Genomic DNA, 19,005 nt, shown 5'->3' with positions numbered 1-19,005 from the left:
CGTATAGTCATTTTATTTCCTTTATTTACTCTACATTGAGCAGGCTTGGTTGCGTCGGCCGCATCAAACAGGCCACTTTACCGTTTGATCTGGAATTAGCTATGATAAGCATACTATCAGACCGGGGATAATGTTATGACAGCACAGCCGGCTGCTCGCCGGGCTGATGAAGCGCTTCCGCTGTTTCTCGCCAACATTTGTCTCTCTGACTCGGTCATGGTGCTCCCTGGAGGAAACGTCAAACAGGCAGGGGGACGGTCGCTACAGCTCAACGAACTTTTCCTCTCCTTCATTGTCCCACCTGACAGCAGCAACCTAAGCATCCCTCCTACTCCTCCTCCTCCTCGCCATGGTTACCTGACTGCGCTCTGGAGAGAGCACCTGATTGGTAAACAGTGTGACACGTCGTGAGAGGTGTCACACTAGATGCGTCATGCTAGCCTTTCCGCCGGGATGTCGTGGGACGTCCCAGACGCTGGTCACGGGCCTTTCAGCATGTCACACTACACGGGAAAAGACGCCCAATTATCAGGCTGGTAATTGGTCGCAGATGACAAAATCGCCTCAAAATCGAACTAGATTCATGTCGTCTGAACCCGGCATTAGTTGCTATTTAGAATATATATATATGTACAAGGTCCAGCTGCAGTCGGGATTGTTAATTATCATCACAAATTATTTCCCGTGAGCTCTTTGTGATGCCAGAGAGGATAAATAAACACAACATAAAGCTGCCCAATTAACGAGTCACCCGGCGGCCCATTTGACTATATGCTTACTCCTTCAGGTTGTTTTCAAAAAGTCAGTGTGAGCAAAACCAACGACTGAAAATCAGCTCTGTGTCTTTCTTTCTTCTTGGTTTGGGAACAATTGAACAGAGCTACAGGTGTTAAGAAGAGCAAAAAGTCTTGAAGCTTTTCCCTGCATGACTTGGAATACTTGTCTGAGCCAGCGAAACACAGGAGCCAATCAGATAACACTGGAGCCGAGGATACGTGTGTGGGCTGGAGCTGAAGGAAGTCGGGTACCAAGAAGTAAAAGCAGGATTGGAGCTGAACTCACATCTGTTCAGGTGGCGCAGCCCTGTAAAAAAGTTAGCCATTATTCCTCAGCGCCGTCACCGTCGCCGCGCGCAAACCGAGGGCGACAGCGCAGTGCGCCGCTGCACCGGCACGCGCGGCAGTCAGGTTGTACTAATGAAGATGTTGCAGAGCGGGACGAGTAGGCGGTCCAGCAGAGCCAGAGAAAGGTCAATGAGGCGGCTGAAGTGACACTCAGCTCAATGCTCCTAATTGCTGTGTTTGAGGAGAGAGTGGAAACACGGACATGTGACATGTTCTCGCTCGGTTCGCTTCAGTGAAAGGGCCCCGTTAATGACAGGCTTGTGTGTGTGTGTGTGTGTGTGTGTGTGTGTGTGTCGGTGTCATTACCAGATGTTGTTATTTGTTAATGAGATTTGTTAGAAAAAAAAAGTGTTCTGGACGTCTGGAGAGAATACTCCTTGACACGGTTTCACACATAACAACCTCTCATAAATAAAACCTCAGAGCTTTAGTATAAATAGAGACCTGCCTGTGGTTATGATTAGTAGTATAAGTAACGTCCACGGGTTGGTGGTGAGGGGATCTGCAGGAATAAGGTAGCGATTCTGGCAGCACACTGCTCTGTTGTTATTGGCAGTCAGCATGTTTGGAGCTGCTTATATGTCTTTACAGTATTTGGAAATATGCTATAGATACATAAAAAAAGAGATTCCTGCAGGCTTCTGCAACATAAATAAAATATATGCTCCTGTTTGTGTGCTTCTCAGAGTGGGAACATCACGCTCAACATTACAAATCTATATTGCAAATTACCCATCATGGATTGGAAACACTGCCATAGGTCTCCAAGACTCTTTTTTTTAAAAGACATCTTAAAAAGTCAGCATTCTCCATCTGCTGATATCAGGATTTCAAGACCGTACCATTAAGCAGCCGCTCAGTTGATTTCCATTAGAAAGAGAATAGCCAACAGCTAAACAATAGCAATTTCCTCGAACATTTAACCTCAGCTTTGACCATTATTCTGCTGCTGCAACGAGGGTGCAGTGTTCCCAGTCATCTAAGGTATATGAGTCTCATATCTTTTCGCAGAAGGAGCTTCGCCCCTTTTGGGTGTCTTTACTTGGACGTCAGTGAGGTGAGAATGCTCGTTTGGGGGTACCAGCGGCCTCGCAAGTTGCTGACACCTGTAGGTTTATGACCGAGCAGAGAGAACATAAACGTGCACGTCGGAGAGCTATGAAACCAATCAGTCTTTCGAACCTCTCTTTTTAACTCATATGCATGTTTTTTTAATTGTTTTTAACCGGTTATGAAACGGTCTCAGTTTGATACTGGAGCTGCAAAATCAAACGGGATCAGCAGGAAAATGGGCTGTTTGTATGTAGTTATTCTTAACGGTTTGCATTTTATCAGGCAGGGTTTGGCAGCGAGTAGTGCGTTAGCCAGCTAAGGGGAAGCAGGACGAGGTTTTTCTTTGAAGAATTTTATATTTTGCTGGTTTTGGCCGGTGCTGGGGGAGGATCAGCAAAAGAAGTGACCAAAGAACACACAAAAAAAAGCTAAAACGGGCAGTAAGTTTGTAGCAGGAGGAATGTTGATAGCTTTGGTTTTCTCACCAAGATTACTATTACCTAGACGCCCCAATAGCTCACCTGTGGAGTGCACACCCTGTGTACCAAGGCTGTGCTCTTACCTCAGCTGCCCAGGTTAGACCCCAACCTGAAGCCCTTTCGCTAGATATCATCCTGTCTGTCTGCACCCTGCGCCGTCTCTGTCCAGCTGTGCTATCAAATCAAGGCAAAAAGCCCCCCGAAAAAACTACTACTATTACCTGCAGCTGCGGAGACGGCGTAAAGTGGGGAGAGAGAGCAGATGACACGCAGCAAACAGCTCCGGGTTGGAATCGAACCTGAGCCGCCGGGGTAAGGACGCAGCATTCGGACACGGGGCCCAAACAAAAATCTCCCTCCACCCGCTTCCAAAGCAAACACACGTGAGAGCCAGATCAAGATCTTACCGACACAGCAGTGCTCATGGGAAATCTTCAATCCGGGAGACACTACCACGTTTGTCCACAGAGGCCGCCAAATCAACACAAACTGAAAGCTCCATGTAGCTGCTTTAACGTCCCCTCAGGCTTGTCGTATGCATGTATCCATCCAGATTGCAGGCAGCTGTTTTTATATATATATATATATATATATATATATATATATATATATATATATTTCAGAGGCTTCAAACTCCAAAAGAACTTGAACTTCAGTAGATCCTCTGTGTGTCCTGCCTATTTCAACTGCAGCACAATTTAGTCACTTAACTGGCAGGGCAGCTGGCAGAAGGTGGAGTTCGTAAGTGGATTGCCGGCGCCCTAAAGCCGATTTATCTGATAGATGTTTGGACCTGGTCCGTCGGCCTGACCTCTGGGGCAAACTGTAAATTAGATTTTTTTTTTTTTCCTCTGAGCACAAGCTGTGTTGCTGTGTCATCTCTGTTTGTCATCCCCCCCCACCACCACCACCACCACCACCACCTTCAGCAAAGTAATCACTTGGTATACAGATATTATGAAGTCCACAATAGTGAGTGTGTCACATCTCCTGAGAGCAGGCATTGTCGTGGATGGTGTGATCCTGTTATGCCGGAGAAGAGGAGACGAGAATGGAGACAAAAGAGGAGGACTGATGTGAGTGATAGATGGCGCGGCCAAGGAAATGGTCTGGAAGAGAATGCTGCGTCAAGCAGTCAACTGGCCAGGCATCGATTTAATCTTGTGCACTCTCCTGATTTGACCGTGTCACGGCGAGATTGAAAAGCCTAAGTGGATGCGGGGCTGTGTTCACTCACCTGAGCACACTGCACTGATAAACCCACAATGAACCTAAAAGTGGGCTGAAACACTGCACGGAATAGAAGGGGGGGGGTTAGACAACAAGACACAGGGTTAGACAACTGTTTCGGGCCTGCTAACAAGCAGCTAAATCCACTAGAGGGGCTGGTCTATTGATTTGTACTGGGGTGGGAGAAGTCACAAAGCTCATGCAATTGGATCCTTTATATCCAATGGATTTTGACTCAGATATCTACAGAGATCCCTTTGGCTGGAAGGCCATCGATTGGCCTGAAGAGATTTTCACCTAATGAATATTCTAATTGCTGTCATATGAAACAGGGGTGGTTAACTGTGTGAAGAATGTGTGTTTGAATAGGTTTGATAGATCCTAATAAAGCACGAGGATTAAGCTGTGGTCTGATGTTTATGTATAGCAGAGGGAAATTGATATTGATCCCAAGGCCATCCTGGTTTCTCATGTCACCCCCAACCCGGTCTCATCTTTCCCGCACCCCGCCCGTCCCGCGCTGCAGGCGCACAAATGCCACAAAATAATTGTTAATTAAAAAAGAATTTGTCCGCGAATCACATTTAAATTTAAATTATCGGGGGGGGGGGGGGGGGGTTTGACATTCAGCCCGCTCGCCTTGCATTGTGGGATCAGTCAATGCTCGGGATTAGCCATAATCCCGGGTGTTTGGTGAATACATTCATTAATGGATGAACGTGTTCAGATGAGTGTGCGCACTTTTGCTGACTTACTTAGTTTGTGATGGACGGGCACATGCATGAATGCATGGACACACTCTGCCTGGCTCACTCGACTCAATAAAGCAGGTCACAGTTATTTTTCACCCCTCCTGTTGGTCTGCACATTATGCACAGAGCCACACACACACACACACACACACTTGACAGGCTGCATAAACAGGAAGCGCACAGGTCGACACACCGTGGACCGCTCTCTCATGTTTTTAAGATTGAGTGGCAGCCTCACCTTGACCTCCTGTGACTTCACTGTAATTCTGTATGCCACCGTTGCACCCCGGGTTCCCATTAGATAAATCGTCTGGGACGATCAAAACAATATTAGTTTTAGTGGCGCGTTGTGATCGCAACAGGCTCCGGTTTTCCCGTAGATAGCCGCTGCCACATTCAATCACGATCGCTTACAGATGTGCTCGGCTCCCTCACGCCATTCCTCATCAAATCCATTAGCGGATGCAGTGGCGGCGCTCCTGATCACACGATGTCGAGCCACACAACGCTGTGACGCAACGTGCGCGGCCAGAGGCTTACTTACCTGCATCGTTCCTGCCCCCTTTACAAATGAGCTGCGTTTCAAAGTTCTGCATTAGGCCGTTTTCTCTGATCAGCCAGGATTTGCAGGCTTATGAGGCTTTATTCAAACATTGCTTGAACATTGATTTATCCGGAAGAAGTGCACATGATCTCTGCTCCTGCAGCATCCTGCTTCACGTACATACCGCTACACACACACACACACACACACACACACACACACACACACACACACACACACACTCACAGTGCAACACAACCCCAGTTTTCTCTACTGTCCACCGAGCAGAATGGGGGGGGGCTTGTGCTGTTTGTTTTGCCCAAAGGCAACACAGCAGACACATAAATTAGGTGTTTTTTGTATGCATGCATAATAGAAAGAGTGAGCGGTGGTGGATTTTTGGGTTTAAGCTCGAGGTCTTCTAATAGAGATGTTATCGCCCATGATGGTGAGTTCCAGCAGCAGGTTTATAGTTGTCTTAACCTGTTAATTAAAGTCCAGCAGGATTTCTAATGAGGACAGAGCTGGCCTTCTGTCTGAGGCTGCATGGTATCTGTTATTCTCATAAGGTCCATACGGACAGCTGATGGCACAGCCCCTTCCTTATGGCGGCTATAGTCTTTTAGCTAGCTTTACTCAGCGTTCTCTTTCTTGAGTTCCACACGTTGTTGTGCTGAGATAGCAAACCTTTACAACGCATAGGTCCTGCAATACCTGAGACACTGAGCAATGAATGTGCCTTTTTTTTTTCTTTTCTGCATTTGTATGGTGTGCACAAATAATCAGGTTACGTAAGGTGGAATCTGGGACGCTGTGTGCAGGGGATGTGCCACAAGGTGCTGAGCATGCCCCGCTCGCTTTGCTCACTTGCTCATTTGCTTGGTTATTTGAAGCGAAGCATCCGTTTGTGTGACTTGTGTTGACACACTTTTGCCGTGTCCATCTAAGCTTGACAAATGAGTGTATTCAGCCTCAGAAGAGCTCAGTTCTTGTTGTGCTGCTGTTTTCTTTTTCTGTTTCTTTAAAGATTCATCAGGAATCTTTGTATCTCAGTACGCTGGGACTCTTAAGTTATTAAGGGGTGAAATGGGAAATTCTTCATTAGTTATGTGTTGCGCAGTGAGCTTGTATCTATGCATGGCAGAAATCATAAATATCCTTCTGTCGCTGGATGAGCTTGTTAGATAGCAGCTGACTGTATACTATGTGTTTTAAACATAACCTTTGCCTCAACTTTGTTCTCTTGTTTATTATTCATGTTACCTCGATCACATGCCATTTACTGCAGAGCTTTTTGGCTGGATCGCATATTCGCCATCCACTCAGATTGCATTACTGGGGCAGTTAAAAGTAATGTTTGAAGACCTCCACTGGGACATAAAATGCAGGGCAGACTGAGCTGTGATGCGGCGCTTTGAACCACCGGCCCCATCTCGCTAAAGAAAATCAGACACGAGGTGAGAGAATGGCGCTCGGCGAGAGAGGAGGCGCAGGATATAGTTGCTCTCTTTCTTGCATTTTTCATTGGCCAGAAGAGATCTTTCCCTTTTGATACATGCCAGGATGCTTGGGGACATGGAAAAGCACTGTACAGGTGTTTGATTGTCATGAATTTTAAATGTCAAGAGACTACTGACTGCTTTCCTGATGGGCTTTTGGCTAACCTCCATTTTCTTTAGCTCCGGAGCCAACCCACAGTGTCACTGCTGATCCTTTTGTCTTTTATTTTTCAATTTTCCCATTTATTCGAGGATAATTACCACGAGTAGCTCATTACTGGGAAGTGCGGGATTGCGCGGACCATCTTTTTTTTGCTGCGTCTTCTTAATTCTCCAGAGGGAAAAAAGGAAAGTGAGGCTGATACAGCTGAATGAGTCAGACTGATACTGGCAGAAGTTAACACCTTCCTATATAGTAGAAAGAGTGTTTTCAAATTATAGATAAGCCTTTGAGAATGTTCAAGGCTTTCACGAAGCCTTAAAGCTGAACTTGAAACCTCTGATAGCTCTTAATCTCTACTGTAAAGCTGCAAGTCAGTCTGTGGAATATAATGTGCTGCAATCAGAGTCACAGGTTGAGGAACGATACTGTATATTCTTATTCTGCACAATTCATTTTTAATTATGTTTTGACTTCGAGTCTGATGGCTGAAAACTCACTCCTCAGTTACCACACAGGCATGAATAGCTATCTTATTCGGAGCAAGGGATTTATTATTGCACTTCCATTAAGTTGGGGAACTTGCGATAGATTTATAAAATCAAAGTGGATAGCTGTCATTAGGTTAAGCTTTATCCTACAATTCTTATCATACAACCCAGTAGTGTCTTTCATTAGACCTTCCCTGGCTGGTAAACACTTGTCTTTCAAACTTAACCCCCCCCCCCCCCCCCCCCCCGGTTTGTAACACGAGCTTTGAAGTCTCAATGCCGAAGCTGAGATAACCCTGATGATATCACTTTGGTTATTTTTCGGCCGAGGTAGCAGCGAGGCTCTGGGGATGGGAATGTCAGTCTGTTGTTGCACTGCTTTGATCCGGACTGAAATATCTCAGCAGCGGCTGGATGGACTGGCACGATCCAGAGGATGAAGCCGGCCGTTTCTCATTCTCGTTCGTGAGGTTGGCAAATTCTCACCGCCTAACAAATGGATTGCCATAATGGTCCCCAGGGTATAAATCCTTTTGATTTTGTCTAGCATCACCTCATCAACCATTGCATGGATAATTTAATCGCAGTTCTGCTGATACCTTAATGTTTCATCTTGCATCATTGAAATACCTGTAAAACCAGTGACACTCCCATCAGCCTCAGCTGTACTTTGCGTTTACTACAAATTAGCTAATTTAGCATAATAACACATTAAGCCAAGATGCTTAACGTGGTACACATCATGCCTGCTAATCATCAACATGTTAGCAGTATCATTAAGAGCATGTTAGCCTGCTGACATTAGCATTAGTAATGTAGGGTACAGTAATGTACTACTTTCAGGCGCCTCCTAATGTTTCAGAAGCTGTAAACATGTCAGCCCTTCAAAAATATTCAATGCAAGGGGCAAGAATTCAAAAACAATCAAGAAGGTATACCACCATGTTCTGAACAGGCACATTACAAACACTATCGTGCATGATGGGAAACGTGTGTGTGTCCGTCCAAACAGCAGCACGCTCTTCTCCTTTTAGGTTGCAAATAAATGCATTTATTCTGTGCCTTTTTAGTGGGCATCGACCTCACATTTACACACAAATTGGCAAAAAAAAAAAAAGTCCTGAAGCGTAAATAAACCCTTCAGGTCTCGGTTACGCCCTTGAGACGCAGCTGAAACACGAGCCTGCTGCAGACGGCTGCATTTATTCAAATGGGAGCATATCTGTTGCATGAGATGCACAAGTAGGGATCAAGTGGGGAAGCTTGTCTGCAAAAATCCCTGTCAAAAGTAAGCTAACATAACCATAGAGACCAGGTCATGCTGAGGCTATAGTAGGGAAAAAGTAGTGTAATCAGTAACACATTGCCCCACAAAGACAGTCATATTGTAAAGTAACGTATTACTTTCAAATGACAGTAACTGACAATATGTTATATTTTGCGTTTCTAATGTTGCTTCACCAACAGCCAGTTTCCAGCCTTACTCAGACTTTAAAAAACCCTTCAGAGCCACAGAAGAAATTATGCACAGACTAAGTGGCACTTCGTGGCATGTCCCCTTTAGTATAATAAATGTAAATGTAGTGCTCTGGAAAATGCAAACTGAAAGAGCAGGCTATAATTTAAAACGATCAAGCGCACCCTCCAAAGATTCTTCTTTACATCCTGGATGGATAACATATCACAAATAATAGGCAGGAGGCGATTATGGCGATTGGGCGCCAGTGCGATGAAGTAAATGTGAATTGTTTTGTCCAGAGGCTGCTGAGTCTTAGTCGGGAACTTGACACATCGATCTAAAACAACATATATCAGTAGCTTGCATTGTTGGTTTACAGCCAAGTCGTGCGCTTTGTTATTTACCGCCAGCTTTTACCAATACCACCACTCTGCGTCAACAACCATTTGCGCTGTCGTCGATAAAGCGATCGTCATCAAACTTGAGGCAAAAGTCGTCGAGAGAACGAGCCGCTTTGTTTGGCTGCTGCGTGATTTCATTCTCTGTAAAAACACTTTGAACTGAACAACATGAAACCGATGAGGTGCAGCTTAACGGGAAATAAAAGCTTGAAGTAATCACCCTCCATCATCAACCTTTTACATAATGACACATGATTAATGATATTAATACCGAGGCTGTGCGCCCAGTCATGTGCAGGATATTAACTTTTTTTATTGAACTTTATTTTTACCCTGCAAAATGTGATAAGACGACAAAACAGAACTGTTTAAAATAAACTTCGCTGCTCCGAACCATTTCTCATATATGGCCGCTCAGTAGTAATTTATTCATAAATTCATTCAATAATAGAGTCCCTTTCTTATTTGTGGTCCGCACTAAAGCTCTTTGGAAGAAGTGGATGGAAAAATGTGAGAAGGAGAGTGTGAGAGGATTGTTTTCTAGGGTTTTACTTATTTATTGAGCCCCCTTACAAAGTACACTCACATTAGAGCGAGCTGTCAGGTTGCCAGCGTGATTGCAGCCGAGATTGTATATGCCACACAATGCCTTTAATTATGTTGCCGCCTCTTCTCTGTTCGAAAAGACAAAAATGACTATATGGAAAGAGTAAGTAAGCAATTGTCTTCTTTTGTCCGCTATCACTGTCAGTCAGCGGGGGCAAACCCAGAGAATGAACGCTGATAGATGAGGCAATAACGGTGCTGTGCATAACATATTAATAAAGGCACTCCCTATATGCATCTGGCATTACTCAAAAGTGACTTTGTTGTTCTTGTGATCAGGACAAACTAAGAGAAAAAAACTCAAATCATCTCCTAGTCTGAAGGCTCCCAGATATTACCCCCATTCTTCTCCAGAGGTGCAGATGATTAAAGGTGCAATATGTAAAGAACTGGCCACCAGTTGAATTCATACTCCAAACAAAGAGGGGGCAGTGTTTCACCAGAGTAGCTTCTAACTGTAGCTGCCATTAGCTAGTTAGCTCTGTTAGCAGCTAGCAGTCCTATTATGGGCGCTCAAAGCACCAGCACCACAAACTCATGCTGTTTTAAAAAGAAATTAGTCAATAATTGGTGTTTTTCATCATGCCATGAGCAGCTGATCGGATTTCATGCAGCACACGGTACACGTAGTTTTCCACACAACAGCAGAGGAACGGTGAAGGAAGTCGGTCACCTTGCTGAGAAGCTGGAGGTGAGCTTTTCATCCGACAGCTTACTTTCTGCAATACTTAAAACTGATCTGCTGTCAAAAGAGCAGAAAATGTGTTTTGTCCATGCATCTTCGATTAATAATGGCAACGACGTTGGGTCTCCTGTGAAGCTTCACCACCTCATGCTCCGCCGGCTGAGTGCTTTTGCTGTGAGTTAGCAGCGGTCGGAAATGTTTATTGTTTAGCTCTGATACAGCTGTAGAAACACTGAAGCTAATATTAATGAGACATTACAAACAGCAACGCTGCTTCTGCAGTAATGACTGCATATTCACATCATTTCCTGTGAATTGGATTACTGGGTAGGAATGGCGGACTCCACCACTGACAATGCGAACCGCTGTAAAGAGGTCATTACAGAATATAATTCACTGGACGGCTATTGCTGCCCATAAATACGATCAAAAATGGGGTTTGATTTTGTGATATTCTGCTCAGGAAAATCTGCATCTGCAAATATCACAGTTGGAGGTCAGGTGACATTTAAAGCACACAAAACAATGACGCCTGTTTTATTGTTTGGCGGTTAAAGTGTCAGCAGACGCAATATTGAAGCAAACCTGTCACAAAACAAGAGATTACTGTTTGTAATCAGTGAGTGTATTTAAATTGGCAGCGTCCATCATTGAAGACCACAAGTTCAGGTGGATTTTCTGATTATCCCAGCTCTCAGTGCTGATATATACATAAAAAATATGAAAGGCATGTACAAATATGTTTGGCTCTTATTCAGATGAGTGTGTTTCCCTCCTAATATTAATTTGCGTATGAGCAACATCTTATGGAGAAGTGGCTGGTGGGACAGAGACGGTAGACTTTTTTTTTGTCAGTTTGACATACAGGTAACCCACTTTTGCTTCGACATGTTTACCCTTTGATTATCGGGAGAGCTGAGGGAAGCACTATCTCCCGCCTGCCAAAACCAGGCTGGCAAGCTGTCACAACACCGATGAAGACGCATATACCACCTGGGTGTTTGCAAGTGACACACATTCAGACAAACTGCACACGCATACACACACATGCGCTGGTTTGTGCATGTTCAGGAGCACACACACTCTTAAATCTTAAAGGAGTTTTGTTTAGACAAAAAATACATTCCTGTGCTGCAGAAGTATCACAGCAGCACCGGGAGTATTAGCTGGGTCTGCTATATTCCCTGCATTTGTATGCATTTAAATGTATAAAATACATTTTTATCAACCCAGGAAATGATGACATTGCTGTAGCTGTATAACAAAAAACTAAATTGCTGCATTATTAAAGCCATAACCCAACACAAAATCTCTCTCCCTTTGTTTTATGTCTGCCTCTACACTGACAGTCAATAACGGTGAAAATGCCTTAATGATAGATATTTGCAGCTTTACCACAAAGAGCACCATCCTTTTATTGGAGAATATAAACTCTGAATAGAATAAATAAAAGAAATGGTGGCGGAAGCGCTGATGTCTTCCTCTCGGCTTTCTCTGCGTGGCCCCAATAACCTCCACCAAGACGAGAGCGCAGTATGTCGCCTGAGAGACGAGACCCGGGGCGCAAAAGATGAGCCTATTTACATTCTGATCCAGTTAGATCGACTCTTCTCTCTCAAAATTGTCAAATTTGCAAGCATCAAGCACAAAATGTTGCAGCATTACTATGAATAAAGCAAAAATACTCTGCAACCAAAAGTGATTTCAGAAGGCAAGAAAAATATCAGAGGTTGACTCTGTTTCTATTGTTCATGCTTCACGCTTTGATGGTCTGTGTTATCTCCATTTCACCAGTGCTAAAGCGACAGACGCCTGATGTGATACACAAACACTCACCGCACCCCTCCTCACAGGTATGCAGGATAAATCTTGATGGGGAAGTGAATGAGTTGTGCTTCCCTTCATGCAGGTGTCCTTAAACAGGGCTCCTAACCCCCCGCGGCTGCAGCGGGGCTGCTGTCCAACAGATAAGAGTTTGGTCGTACTGAGAACCTCCCATGTGTGAGTGTCGCTTTGAGTGTGAAGCAGCGCTTTGCTGACGGAGAGAAACAACAAAGATTTTTTTTTGTTAGACATCTTTCCTGCATCGCATGAACAGAAACTCATTGAATCAACGCAGGAAAAATGAAAGAAAAAAAATACGTGGTCATCCGAGTGTGAAATAGTCGATCAGAGCAAAGGGTAAACATTTGTCTGTTCTTGCTTTGATTGGACAACATCTGGCGTGTCTGTGAGGAAAACGGTCTTTGCCTGGGAGTGTTTCAGTTGTGGCATCATCTCTGTGTGTGTGAGATCATGTATTACCCACATTGTGGGGACGCAAGTCTGGTAACTCAGTCACATTGTGAGGACTCGTCATCCTTATGGGGACCAAACACATAACTCTTAAATCACTACATTTTAAGGTGGAGACTTGGGTAAAGGTTAGAGTGAGGTTAAGGTTAGGGTTAGGCAAGCAGTGGTTATGGTTAGGCTAAGTCTCCACGAAATGAATGGAAGTCAATGCAGTATCCTCCTAAGTGATGGAAACTCTGCGTGTGTTCGAATGCACATGTCTGTTGTGTCCTGCGATGGCAGATGAGAGCTTTGCATCAATATTTGAACAAAGCACTTTGGCATCTCTTTCAGTTGAGGCCGTTCTGTTTTTTAGAGTCTGAGAGGCAAAGCTGAAATTTATTGCTTGTGTGCCTCCCGTTGCCAAGAAATGACTAGTTACAGGGTAGTTTTAGAGCTCCGAGCATTTCTGCAATCCGACTGAAGTCACTGTGAGACTGCCTCTGGCCAGGGAGGAGAGGAACCACAAAGGAATCGTGGATGTGGCTTCAAATCATATACAATCTGGCTATTGCCTGGTTATAACCTGGAATTTAATCCCATAGTTAGGCACTATTTTGAAAGTGCACCTCAGCTACTCAGTGGAGTCAGATTTTGAGAAGCAGCTGTGTGCATCCAGTTGCCGTGCATATTGCATGGTTGCTAAGCAGTTCATTACCTGTCAGCTTGTCGTGAGGACACCTCCTGCAGCAGGTTGTGTTTTGATGTGGTTGAATAGCAGAAAATGTCTGCAAAACACCAAGCACAATCAGGCTTTCACATGTCGTCGCCTTTTCGGCCCCATTTGCTGTTCTGGTGGGAGATCAAGAAATCCCATCTTCGCCCGTCTGTCTTTCCCCTGCGGAGAACCTGTCATTCAGAAATCTCTGCAGACAGACAGGAAGTGTGTGGGGGGGGGCTGTGCACTGCAAAGGTTGTGATCTTTCAGTGGGCCAGAATTGGCGGAGAACCTGAAAAAAGGAGCCTCTCTTTTTGGACTCAGGTTTATAAGCGTTTCCTGAGAATGCTGAACAATTTTTTTTTGTCTTCCTGCCATGCACTCAGTTGATCTGAACAGATGCTCCCCCAGTGCTTCTCACTATCTTCAACACCCACCTATCATCTGCTTCACCAATCTCCCTCCACCCCCATCTCCTCTGCTAGCTTCACCTCTGATCCTCAATCTAGACCATCCATCTGCTGCACGGAACTGCGTCAGCACAGCCTATGAAGACACCTCGCACCGGGCATATATATAATTAATGCAGCATTGACCATTGCCAAGCTGTATTTATGCATGTATTTACACAGACGCATTAGCCTGAAAGTCAGTGTTTACACAAAGGCAACAACACACAACAGCAAATAAAATCCACCTCACGCCCCCCCCCCCCCCCCCCCCCCCCCCGTTCACCAGCTAACCATGATCCCGATTTCTCAAACCTGGCCAATATGGCGAAGTAATTAACAAATAATTATGCCGCTGACTCTTAATTAACAAACTAAGAATTAATTAGTAGATTTGTTTGTTAATTCATGGCAAAGCAGCTGCTTCCAGTTTGTTAACACCGAATGCTGTCGAGTGAGTAAAAGCGCTGCCCAGCTTCTTCCAGGTTTTTAACAAGTTAGATAAAACTGGTGCTGCACATAATCTGTTATTATATTAAAACTGCAGTATTTCTATAATATTAAAAAAAAGTACCTCACATATAAGAATATTTCTAAAAATGAGATGTTCTGCAACATGTTTTGGTGATTATTGGATAACGCATTAAAGCAATGTTGCATTTTATTAAAGCCGTATATTCTCTCCCAAACTCAGCATTTCTTTCTTTAAACACACACAGAGGCGTACACACACTCCTCTCCTTTTTGTTCTCTGCTAATGTTGCTAATTCGCACAGACGTATTAGCGGGGAAATTACTTTTTGGTGCCTCGCACCTGCTGGAGGTTTGAAATCAGAGATCACACATGTGCCATTGTGAAAGTGGGTGTTTGAATTCAATGCGCTTCAGTGAACAGCGGTCATGAAAAGCGGCTGAAATGGCAGGCACAAAAGGGACACAAATAAGTGAACTTGCATTAAAAACCAGCAAAGTGTCGCGAGGAGCGGTGTTGTGGTGACTGAAAATGCAAGTGCAGGGTCATTATATCCATTCTAATTCTTTCAAACTGAAGCAAACATGTTTAGTGTGAATGTATCAACACAAATGATCAGACTTATTTACCCAAATGTGCCCACAAACAGGGTTTAGAGCAGGCCGGGCTCTGCAGGTAGGAACTTGGCTTGCTGTTGTAAATTACAGATCCCCTATCTGCTTCAGATACAGGCAATCTGTCCTTTACATGATCAGAAAGACACTTCTCAAAGGATGACCAAAGAAAGGAAACACTCACTGAAATTTGGGTTAATCTCAACTGTAACCTATTTCTAATGATGCTGAAACAGGCGAGTGACAAGAAGCCGCGGTGGTGAACCAGGTCTCGCTCAAACCACAATGACCCCGATCAACCCAGATTGAACAGTATCTCGTGCATACTTCCTGTAAAGTGCAGCGGAGGCAGGAGGATCGGGTTCATAGGACCCCCCTGCAAACAGTTCTGCATCCCAGGAAGCAAAATTCAAAGTCTTTGTGCAGGATGTTTTGTCCAGGTTGCTACAAGACAAAACATCCTGCTGCTGCTGGGTGAGCAGGTGTAGCAATGCTCTGAAGGGGCTTCTTGTTTTTGACATTCAGTAGGAACCGGTAGGTTAGAGGATGTTGTAACGATGTCCCTGATAATCCAAAAGCACTCCAAAAGTCTGTTTACACTAACACTCCATCTAAGTTTGTGGAAAGCAACAATCTCGTGATTCGATTGATGCAAACTATTTCAAGATCACAACGGCAGGTACAATCAACACCATGAAAAAACAAACAACCATTTATTAAGGTGAGGCAACTCACTGCTGAAATCTAGTAAAATACTTCCAAGTCCAAAACCTTGTAATAATCCTGTTTTATCATCTCAGATTACTCTTCCATGTTTTCGACATTCTCCACATATATGCGTAGGCGACAGTTGACACCTCACTTGACCATTTAGGGTCTTCCATGTCCTCTTGACAGCCAACAATAGCCATAAGAGTCTGCGTTGAACAGTGGGGCCCTTATTCTCTTCTTCATGTAAAGATCGAGCCAGGCACCAACTATGCAGATGACTGGTGCTTTAAATAGCCAATGAAATTCTGAAAATAAGGCTATACGGCTTAAAGGAAAGTTGCAGATTTCCTCATTTAAAACTGAATGTGACGCAGCAAATAAACAAACTGACGTTTCCCAGAAATCCAGTTTATCTTCATGGATTATACTGAGTCAGCTAATAAGGCCTGGATGTCGTCAAAACACATTCAGAAAGAAACAAAAACCTTGTGCTCCGCTGTGTTCAAACATCTGTTGCTCAATGTCAGCAGCACTTACAGCGACTGTGACTGCTGGAGATGAAACTTCAGAGTGCTACATTTCAAAAGAGACCAGAACCGTGCGTGTACAAACTCCGAATGGTTCAAGAACAGCTCTTTTTCGCTGCTTGGTTAAACTGCTAAATGGTCATTCTTGACAAAAGCGTTGCTGTTCTATTTAAGAGCTCATTATCAAAGACAGTACTCAAGAATCTGTTGGACTTCACCGACTGTGGATCTGCGTGACGCTCTTTGCAGCTTGTTGTTCTGTTAGATCTTGCCTTTCTTTTTTTTTCTGTAATATCGTGATTCAGATGTGGGCTGTTGCACGGCTGCATGAACTCAGTCAGTACTTGGCTATGATTTTGAGTCAGGAAGGTCGGGAAAGATGGTCTGTGTCATTTGCAAATTTGATGACATGGGGGGGTTTGCGTGCGCACTCCTCCGCTTGCTTTCATACCAAACAAAAAGCAGCATTGAGGGGACACGTGTCTTTCGGGGGCCCAGCGTTTCTGCGGTTACCTGTACCTGCCCTACAGTTGACCCTGATCATCTGCAAACTTTGTTCCAGAGGATCGTCCGTGTGAGATGGGAACAGGACAGCAGCTTGTCTGCCAGGAGATGAGGTTGCAGCGAGCTGAAAGTGGAGGAGAATTTGGCAAACATCAGCCCGGCTGCTGTCTCTCAAATCACTGCTGGAGCAGCAGTCATCTTTCTCTGTGTGAAACAGCCTGGGCTACCACCCAAAGGCTTTACCAAATTAGTCCAGTCAGCTAGGGGCTCTTTCCCCCTCATTTCTTTTAGATTTTCACTAAAAGCTATGAATACATTGAACTGACATGAGAGACCACAGTCCCTCTTTGCTTTTAATCTTGCATGTGAGGAGATGGAGTGTTTGCTGCACTTGAGGAAACGGAGACGTTTGCGAGTCGCCTCGCGGGTTGCGTAGCTTGCAGCCGACGCGGCGTCAGCAGCCTGCGTCTGCGTTTCCAGGACGGAAGTTTGTTTGTGTGCTGAGACTGAGAGGCAGGCAGGCGGAGAGGAAGAGCGATGGGGGGAGAGAGAGGGTGTCTGATAGAGCCATCACTCAGCCCTTTGGCAGTGATATCTTGTTTTCCTCTCAGGCTGGGCGAGATGTATCTGCGGCCCGTATACAGTATGTTATTGCCGGGCTGAAGCATTGGTTGTAGATCACTGTGAAAACTGTGAAGCACAGGGCAGAGCGGTCCCCTGAGTGACAGCATATTGAGGAGAGATATTGGTTTCCTGGGAACATGCAGATGAACCAATAATAACCCTGCGCTGACCGTGAGTTGGAAGAGGGAGGAAAACGTTCCCCACAGCACCATCGCCACTTGGTTTGAGGCGCATCTCACGTCATAACCGCGCCGGTTTTCTCATTTCCATGAATCTACTTTCTGAGAGGTGCAGCGCCGGAGGGGGGCATCCAATAGTCCTTGCTCAGTGCTGCACTTTGTGATCTATATTCAGCCACTTCGAGAGCAAAGACAACGCTATGCTGTTCCCAGAGACAGTTAAGTGCTTGTGTTTCCCCCTAGAGTCACATGTCCCACCACCAGCCTGAGGTTAAATCACACCAGAGTGTCTTTTCTTGTGTCTCGCCTAATCTGTCTGCTGCAATACTACCCCACCTGCTAAATAAAAAATGAAAATACGGAAAGTGAACTGACAGCTAACTTTGAAATGAAGCCTGTGATGCTTCACCAAACCTCACTGCTGTTGATGATGATATTTGAGGTGTTGGTCGCAGTGGCGTTAAACTGTCATGTTGGCAAGCGTCGGCATAATACCTGATCTATCAACAAATGAGTCATTACATGGAAGGCTGTGGCTTTGTTTGACAGCTGCGTGTCTGTGCATTCATGTTCCCATCTATCAGAGCCCGGCTGCGTGCTCACGTTCATGTTTTGCATCCATCCAAACACAAACACGCCGTGTCGATGCGCCGTGCGCAAAACAAATTGGAGCGCTCTGTACAAGAAAAGCTTGCCTGGGGCTAGCCATTTTGAAATTAAATACATGTCTCTTTGTTCAGCCCCGGCTCCAGGAACGAGGGAGAAAACGCGAACGTGTCGCGCGTGCGCGGGGGTGGGGGGGGGGGCGCTGAGCAAGTGCTGTGATTTTCACAGCCAGGGAATCACACAGAGTCTTTTATCTATTCCCCTCAATCAGGAGACATCCGGCAGGAGAGGTAGGAGGATTAGATTAGCTAGAGAGCAGGGAGAGAGAAAGAGGGAGTGGGTTCTCTAATCCTGATGGGGTTTTCAGAGGTGTGCCCGTCACTGTGGAGAAACACGCAGTGTGCAGCGGGGAGTTGGGATCGGGAGGGACGGTTTGCCTCACTAAACCCTTCACACTTGCATGAAAGAGGTTCCAGCAAACTAGGGGATTAGTCAGAGTGTAATTACACTTGCGGGGCCTCAGAAGTAGCAATACGTGCACTGACTGGAACGCACCTCAGACGGGCACAGGAAGAAGGGAGTAACGCCTGTTAATGTGTTGCCGGCGTGTCGTTGGCGGATCCTTCTGCTGAATTAACCGACCTGAGCGAACGCTGACTTCTGAGAGATCAAAGAAATCTACCGTAGATCTGCCTCATCTATGTGAGGATGGTGGTTTGACTCCATTATTCCAGTCATTTATGCTGCTTTTTTCTGAGCGAATGATTGCGTTCGTTGTTATTTTTAACAGCTGGTTAGTGTGCAGCATCCCACCTCCCGTCGTCTGAAAGCACTTCTGATGAAG

At 45.1% G+C, this 19,005-nt stretch overlaps 1 protein-coding gene across 1 annotated transcript in view; it reads left to right on the top strand.

The window, feature by feature from the left end:
* LOC121622844 (netrin receptor UNC5D-like) overlaps positions 1-19,005 on the top strand; it is a 148,361-nt gene that overhangs the window by 67,724 nt on the left and 61,632 nt on the right. The window lies entirely within an intron of this gene.

The sequence above is a fragment of the Chelmon rostratus genome, chromosome 19 (assembly GCF_017976325.1).
Source record: "Chelmon rostratus isolate fCheRos1 chromosome 19, fCheRos1.pri, whole genome shotgun sequence".
NCBI lineage: Eukaryota > Metazoa > Chordata > Actinopteri > Chaetodontiformes > Chaetodontidae > Chelmon > Chelmon rostratus.
This window is presented reverse-complemented; position numbering and strand designations above follow the sequence as displayed.